The sequence below is a fragment of the Meriones unguiculatus genome, chromosome 8 (genome assembly GCF_030254825.1).
Source record: "Meriones unguiculatus strain TT.TT164.6M chromosome 8, Bangor_MerUng_6.1, whole genome shotgun sequence".
Classification (NCBI taxonomy): domain Eukaryota; kingdom Metazoa; phylum Chordata; class Mammalia; order Rodentia; family Muridae; genus Meriones; species Meriones unguiculatus.
Window position 1 is genome coordinate 121,447,750 of NC_083356.1, and position 8,363 is coordinate 121,456,112.

Consider the following 8,363-nt stretch of genomic DNA (forward strand, 5'->3'; position numbering starts at 1 on the left):
GAGAGTGAAGCATAGTTTCCAAATCACCTGCCAAAGCTGCAGACACCATCATCACACAGACCAAAAATCAGCACCCCTTTTTAAGCAGTGAAACTCAGCAAGGGGGTGACAAAAACGTAATGAAACTGAACTAAAATACATGTAGGCTGGAGTGAAACATGCTTTAAAGTCGGGGGAGGCAGTACTGGGAATGTGTACAACTCAGTATCTCTGATGGAAGGAAAAATGAAAATCTCCAAATTCCTTGTGTGTGCTTTCTTGCGGCATATGTTTGGTTTTGTGTGTTCAGGGAGAGGTCAGCGGTCCATACCAGGTTTCTCCTTAGCTCCTTTCCACTTTATTTTTTTGAAACAACGCGTCTCATTAAACTTGGGACTCATTGGATTCTGTTAGATTAGCTGACCAGCAAACTCATGTCTGGCCTCAAACTCACAGAGATCCTCCTGCCTCTGCCTCCCCAGTGCACCAGGCCTAGCTCTTTTTGATTTTTGATTTTTTAGTTAGGGCTTTAGTCTTAAACAGTATTGCTTCCGATTTAGAAGCAAACCAACCTGCGGTCCCCTGGCCTTGCCCAGTGAGTCGCGTTACCCTAGCAGCTCGCATGTTCTCAGAGAGGGGAGCCTGTTGGTCATTGACTATTACCGTAAGCCACGTCCAAGGTGGGCCATCGCTCGGCAGCTACTAGTCACTGTGGGTTAACGTAACTGCCCCACTGAGACCAGTTCTCTTTAAAATACCAACAAAGCTCAAAAAAACTACTTGTTCACCAGTGTTTGTAAGATGGAGACATGAACACACCAATTACCAGTTTTCTTCTGCCTTGTAGAATGTGTTCTAAAAAAAAAAGCGGGCTTCAGAATTTCCATGATCCATGTAGCTCTTAAGTATGATTGAAACCTCTCTCTTCAGCAAAAGGCAAGATCTCTGTGAGCTCAAGACCAGCCCAGTATACAAAGTGAGTTCCAAGCCAGCCAAGGCTACACAGTGAGACTTGTCCCAAATAAAATAAAATAGGCCAATAGTAAATAGGTAGGAATGGCTTTAAGTTGTCATTAGGAAAGAACAGAAACAAGAAAACATTTGCATGCTAGGATGTTTGTGCTTTTTTAGTTTTAGTTTCTTTAGATAGGGTGTTGCTGTGTAGCCCTTGGCTATTCTAGAACTTGCTGTTTTTCAACTGGTCTTTTATGGGAATCTTTTTGCCTCCGCCTTCTAAGTGCTAGGATTATAGACATGCATGCCTTACCTGGCCACAGTGTTCTGAGTTGGAGGAAAAACTTATTGGAGTCATATTTTTCTCATCACACAGGGTTTGAAGATCGTTTGAGGTCAGCGTTTGAGGTCAGTCTTCATTTCCATCCTTCAGTTAATCATTTATTTGCCTTTTTATTTTTTAATGTGCATTGGCATTTTACCTGCATGTATGTGTATGTGAAAATGTCAGATCTTGGGGTTACAGATGGTTGTGAGCTGCCATGTGCGTGCTGGGATTTGAACCCCAGTCCTTTGGAAGAGCAGTCAGTGCCCTTAACTGCTGAGCCGTCTCCGACCCCCTCAAGCCCAGTGTTCTAATACATCCTTGGATACTGGTTCAACTTCCCCATGTCACCACTGCCAACCCCAGCAGGGACCCTTCTGTAGCCACACGGCCCTCACAACCTGCTAACTACACAGCTACATGAGCCCTTCAGCCATCCACCCACGCCCTCTCCATCCCCTCCAGGATTTTCTTACTGCACTTATGTTTGTGCTCATTTTTTTTTTTTTTGCATTGAAAATTATTACACTCATCTATGGAAATGAAAATATTTTTCATTATGCTTTCCAGTGGAGGTGTTAGGACTGTTGATCCCCAGGTGTTTCATATGCGTGTGTGCACGTGCAAGCGTGCATGTGTTGGTGGGATTATAGCTGTGAAGGCACGGTGATGTATGTGTAGAGTTAATCTCAGGTACTGAACCTTTCCTTCCGCCTTGCTGGAGTCGGGTCTACCTTTCGGCGGCCACTAGCCAGCAGGAAAGCTCTAGGGCTTCTGTCTCTGCCTCGCATCTTGCCCAAGCACTGGGAGCACAGGTGAGCGCTGCCAGGCTGGTTCACATGGGGTGGCGGTGTGAATGAAAATGGCCCCCATGGGCCCATGGAGAATGGCACCATTAGGAGGTGTGGCCTTTTGCGGGGAGGTGTGTCACTAGGGGGCGGGCTTTGAGGTCTCAGAAGCTCAGGCCAGGTTTGGTGGTTCATGGTCCCTTTCGCTGCCTGCAGATCAAGATGTAGAACTCTTCTACTTCTCCAGCACCGTCTGCTTCCTGCCATGATGATAACGGACGAAACCTCTGAACCTGTAAGTTCTGAGCCCCAAGTAAATGCTTTCTTTTGTAAGAGTTGCCTTGGTCATGGTGTCTCTTCACAGCAATAAAATCCTAACTATGACTCATGGGTTCTGGAGATTTGACACTGGTCCCCAGGCTTACCCACTGAGCCACCTCCCCCAGCCCAGATCCATCGGTAGTTCTTAAATGACACCTGTAATCAGAAGGGCTGGTGAGCCAATTAATGGAGAGGCATGCTTTTAACACAGTAATTGGGCTTAGACACTTACACCACACATTAACCGTCTACATCAAATGCCCCTGCTATGAACTTCCACCTTGCCCTCTCCTGTTTTTCCCCTCTGGATTGTTTTTCCCTGCTTACTCTAGAACAATAATAGGTCAATGCTTGGATTTAACTCGAATTATATAAGGAAAAAAATGCCAGACCTTTTATTCCATAATGTCTACCGTGCAGAAAAGCCACTTCTACCATATGAGACAGTTGTCCACATGCTCACTGTGGGACATTTGCTCTGGGCCAGGCTTCAGGCTAGACACTGAAGATAGAGACACGGCCACATTGGGTGTCCAAGAGAAACACTGTCTGCCGCCTCTCGTTTCTGAGTGTTCTAGCTAATTCCCAAGAGACTCTGGTAGACTCCACAGATTCACAGATCTCTGAAAACACCTCACTAAACATCCGGAATGTTCTTTTGTCTGTTCGTTTGTGCTTCTCTTTGAACATTAAAGAAACATTTTCTGTTTCTTTTCCCATAATTGCTCCCCTCACCCCATCCCCTGTTTTTTTTTAATGCTAAGGATTGAACCCCAGGCTTCATACATGCTCCTCCACTGAATTTTACCTCTACCCACTCGTTTTAAATGCTTTATTTATTTATTTATTTATTTATTTATTTATTCATTTTTATATAGAATCTCAAGCATTCCAGATACCACCGTGCCTGGTTTCATGCAGTGCCAGGCCTTGAGCCTAGAGCTTCATGTGTACAGGACACACACTCTCCCAATTATGTTTGTCTGCAGGCCAGAAGAAGACACCAGATCTCACTACAGATGCTTATGAGCCACCATGTGGTTGCTGGGAATTGAACTCAGGACCTCTGGGAGAACAGCCAGTGCTCTTAACCCCTTAGCCATCTCTCCAGCCCTCACTCGTCTCTCATTTTAAGACAAGAAATATTCTCCTCTTCAGAGATTACCAGTTAAATAAAGATTTTTTAAATGGCCTCATTACTAAAGCATAAACATTTATTATACATGTGCCTTATTCTTTCACTGCCACTCAACCATGGAATGAAATCCCTTATAACAAAAGAGCCTTGCTACCGCTGCACGGAAGTTCAGGTGCTGATGTCTGCTACTCTGATCTGCTTCTTCCTCCACACCTCAGGGCACTTGCTTTCGGGAGGAAAGAGACATTTAGCCTTTCTAGCCTAACTAAAGGCCCGTATTCTGACCTGGTATAAGCGTTACACCTGATGTGGTGTAAACGTCTAGCAGGATGTTCGCTAATTTAAAAAATCCTGAAAATAAAGTGAGTTGTTCTGTTCTGTGGTACTGGGGCTTGAACCTGAGTCCTCAAGCACGCTACTCTATCAATGAGGCATATCCACAACCCTGAACATAAGTTTTAATCAAGGACAACATGAAATAGCATTGCCAAGTAAACTCTCAGGGCCACGTTCATACCCACATTAAACATGATTTGCTGGTTTAATTTTTTTTTTTTTTTTTTTAGATTTTAGTTTAAAAAAAATTTTTTTTTTATTTTGTGTCTGAGTGTTTGCCTGCATGTATGTGCGCTATCTTCATGCAGTGCCCTCAGAGGCCAGGAGAGGGAGTTGGATCAGTTGGAACTAGAAGTACAGATGGTTGTGAGCCACCATGTGGGTGCTGGGAATTGAACCTGGATCCTGGGAAGAGCAGCCTATGCTCTTAATCTCCGAACCTTCTCTCCAGCCCTGACTTGTTTTCTAATGAGACAGCATATTATGTTGCTGAGGATGGTCCCAATTTCCTGAGCTCAAGTGATTTTCCCTTTTAGAGTCCTGAGTGGCGAGGAAAAGCAGCTTAATTTGCTCATTTTCTTACTTCAAGTTTGATAATGCAACCCGCTTCCCCGCCCCCCAGCCCTGTGGTAAAGTCTTCTCCAGTGAGTTGTGAGGTCTCTGTGTCAGAAGGCTGACAGTGGCCTCCAGATTCCCGTTAGACACTGTGCTTTTGAAAGCTATGCTAACTGAAAGCCTCTTCGCCTTCAGAGCTGATTAAAGGGATGTCCTTGTTCATGCCACAGAGAGGAGCTCCAGTCTCCTGCTGTCTTCACTGGAACCTCTATTCTCCACACTGAATGGGGGTGGGAGGTCTGTGACATGGGAAAATACGGGAGGAGACCAAGTGTCTTGGCTAACAACCCAAGTAGCCACAACAAAATTTTTTGAGAGCAATTAAAAACAAAACAAAACAAAACAAAACCATGTGTGTTCTGTGTCTTGAGTGGAAGACACTTTCCCGTGTTATATTTAAAATGAAAAATGTCGACCAGAGCACTGTTCTAATAAGGCAGCTCCAATGCCTCTTAGTTCACTGGGGTCCTACTGAGAATCACCCGGGGTGCTTATTCACATGAGCAAACAGACAAAATCTAAGACAACACTATCTCACAAAACGAACAGTGTTGATTATTTGGGAACAGTGCACGCCATTTTGGGAGCAAAAGACAAAGATGCATTTCATTCTTGGCCATTGGAAAGTGGGAACTGTTCAGGCTGAGAGCTTGCTCTCGCTGCATTATTCCCTGTACGGAAACGTGCTCGCCTGGAGTCGGGCATGATGGGGTTGGGAAGAGTGTTTCGTGCCCTTGATGTTCGTCTTCATGTCTTCCGGAGACCATTGCTGGTCCCAGCTCTCCTGGCGGCAGCTATATGAAAGTGCATCTCGGGCAAGACTCCAGGCTGACTCCAGCTCATCAGCCTCTGACCCTGCACCTTGAACGGATTCAAGAAAGGGCTGTGTTAGGATGAGAGCGGGGACCGGGCCGGTGCATGACGCGTGTCACGATAGCCAAGAATGCTGTGATTCCATCTTTCCCTCCTCCTTCCTTCCTAATCTAAGAGCAGATTTGTTTTTGTCTTGGTGGAAAATGATTGCGGTGCCTTTCACTGCTCAGCTCTATTGAACTTAAATTTCGCTGACCTCTTTCTCGCTATGGAGCCTGCTTTCTTACCTGGTGGAGTGTGGTACTAGATGTCCCACCCCGTCAGCTTTGTCTATGCCTCTCAGGTCCTCTGCCAGCTTATTTTTGTATGTACGGAAGGTGGAAGGAAGAGCCCCCGTGAAGAGTGTAGCACGGAGCTGCCAGGCACAGTTGTGCGAGTTCTATAGCCTATGACCAGTTCAACCATATGTGGGAGCCTTAAGCTTTTCTCCTAAGCTTGCCTCCACATTTGCATGTCAATATGAATAGAGATTTGTTTTTAAGTGAACATTTCTTGACTTGGTTAGCAGATTAACAGGTCGTTTAACTTTCTTAAAACTAATATTTCACTAAGAAGAAAAAAAAAAAAGGTGAACCTTGAAGCACATTCTCTTGTTTTGGACAACCTAACTGAGCACAAAGGAAGTCAATAATGTATTGATAGAACTACACACACACACACACACACACACTCAGAGAAGTGAGGTGAGATCTTTGCCCCTCTTTCAGCTGCCACAGAAGTCGCACCTAAACCCCACAGCTCCGCCACTGAGGCAGTCAGTGGCGGTGCCTGGAGATGCCAGCCATGCTCCTTTCAACACTGTGGTCAGGCATCCTGGTGGCAAATGACCAAGCTCTTGCCACCATGTGCGTGTCTAGTCTGTTCGGCCAGGGCACCTCATCTGCCAGGGAGCTAGAGCCTCTCTTTAATGTCCTGTGCTGAGGCAGAGGCCAGCACATACCCACCTCTCTGTCCCTGAGCCCATAATACAGCAGGAGTGATTGACAAATAGAAGGTTATCTCCAAAGCCAAGCAAGGCCAAGCCCACCTCGTCCTTGCAGAAGTGGCAAAAACAGGCAAAGGCCAACTATGGAGAAGCAGTGTGTTTGCCATCAAAAATGAGGTTTTGACTGCAGGCAGAGCCTTCCATTCTCAGAGAGCAGCAGTCCAAGCCCTCACAGGTAATTTCCCGCCTGGCCACATGTTGACCGCCTACACATCAGTCTCCAGCTGTCCAAGAAGGACTTGACTGTGTTCTTCTCCAAGTCTGTCTTGGCTGTCTATCCTGTGTGCCCCGTGGGTGTGTTCAGACCTGTCTCCAAAGACAAAGTTCATGTCGTCATAGTAAAGTCATTGTCATATCTGGGTCGTCACAGCTGTAAGCATTCAGCGCTGTCCCGAGGGCCTCGAGAAGCACAGGGTCCTGGCCCCAGTTCTGTGACTCTGCGCCCAGTGGGGAACCTGTCACCAGCTTCTGTTTCTCTAGCTGCACCTCTGCCCAGGTGTGGGTCTAGAGGTGGGTCCACTTGACTGGCCCCAGCCCCAGCTTGGCGTTCAAGGCCCTGACACTTTAGAGAGAATCCATCTTTGGAGTAAAGCCCAGTCACTCTGGTGCTGTGTCTAATTAAGGATGAGGTCTCAAAGGCGTCATGATCCTTTAAACGGACCTTCCAGTGCAGAGGGTCCTGAACGAATGCGTCCATCCGCAAACCCCAGTTTTCCAGCAGCCCACTGTACCTTAGCACCACCTTACTCACTACTTAGAGATGAGGCAGCGCTTAGCAGAGTCTGAGGACTGATTCTTCACCTCTAGGTGAACGAGCTTGGGGGAGCGCTGCTCCAGAAACAGCTCCCTGAGGTTGGAGAGATCCCAACCTCCACACAGACCAACAAGAAATCCCAGAGTTGCAGCTGCTGTGGTAGTAGTGGTACTCGCCTTTCATTCCAGCACTCGGGAGGCAGAGGCAGGCAGGTCTCTGTGAGTTTGAGGCCAGCCTGGTCTACAGAGTGAGTTCTGGGTTAGCCAGGGCTACCCAGAGAAACTGTCTCAAAAAAAAAAAAAAGTTTATGCTTCTGTAAGTCCACGGGAGAAATCTAACTTAACAAACTTGCTATCTCTCCAAGTCCCCTGTAAGTTATGGAAATGTCTTCTTGGACAGCTGACAACTCTTACTTGGGTCTCACCGACTAGGGGCCCTGATCTATCGGAGCCTCGCAGAGGCCTGTGGGTTCCACAGCCACAGCCTCGGCCTGTCATGATGCTCAAGCTCCCCAGCCTCACTCATAAATACAATTTTCCAGTGGCAAGCCCAGACTATGCCTTCTACGCACTGATATAGAAGACTTTTGCTTTAAACAGAAGCGGGGGTGGGGGGTTGGGCTGGGGGCAGAGCCGAGTGAAGACCATAGCACTCACTTTATTAAAGCAATAAACAAGACCAGGAGTGCCATCGTAGGGGCTGCGACCCCAGCACCAGTCTCAGCTAGACGGTGAGTTCAGATCAACTCGGGCCAGCTGCATAAGACCCTGTCTCCAAAAACAAAACAAAACAAAGCATGAAATCCTTTCTCAAAAAACACCCCCCAGACAAACAAACAAACGAAACGAAACAAAAACTCCCAAGGTTGGAAATGTACACTCGGCGATAAATACTTTCTGAACGCGTACAAGGCCTTGCTCATCTCCAGTCCAGAAAGAAAAGGGTGGGGAAGAGTGAGAGAGAGGGGTGAGCGGAGCGAAGAGATATATTTATTTGATTTACTTTATGTGATCCGAGGCATAGTTTTGAGGTTTATGAGGTCCTAGTGGGAGCTGTTCCACTCCTAAAGTGGGCCTTTCATTCTCCCATGGTGCTGATATTTCTAAGTGTGGCTGTGGGCCTCGGGTGTGTAATTTATGTCAACATAAGGCGGCTGCTCTCAGGTTGCTTTGCTGTAGCCAAATGTGCGGCTAGTGATACAACACAGCTTATACCTGAGCGGAAGGACCGTCAGAGCTAATTTCAACATGATTTCTAACAACCGTTTAGAGAAATTTATTACCGACTAAGGGAAA

General features: G+C 46.7%; 1 long non-coding RNA gene across 1 annotated transcript; it reads left to right on the forward strand.

The window, feature by feature from the left end:
• Window positions 1-1,879: 1,879 nt before the first annotated feature.
• Window positions 1,880-3,553, forward strand: LOC132656071 (uncharacterized). The gene is made up of 3 exons (XR_009594018.1): window positions 1,880-2,073; window positions 2,263-2,341; window positions 3,357-3,553. It is a non-coding gene; the product is annotated as an uncharacterized LOC132656071 (long non-coding RNA).
• Window positions 3,554-8,363: the final 4,810 nt, after the last annotated feature.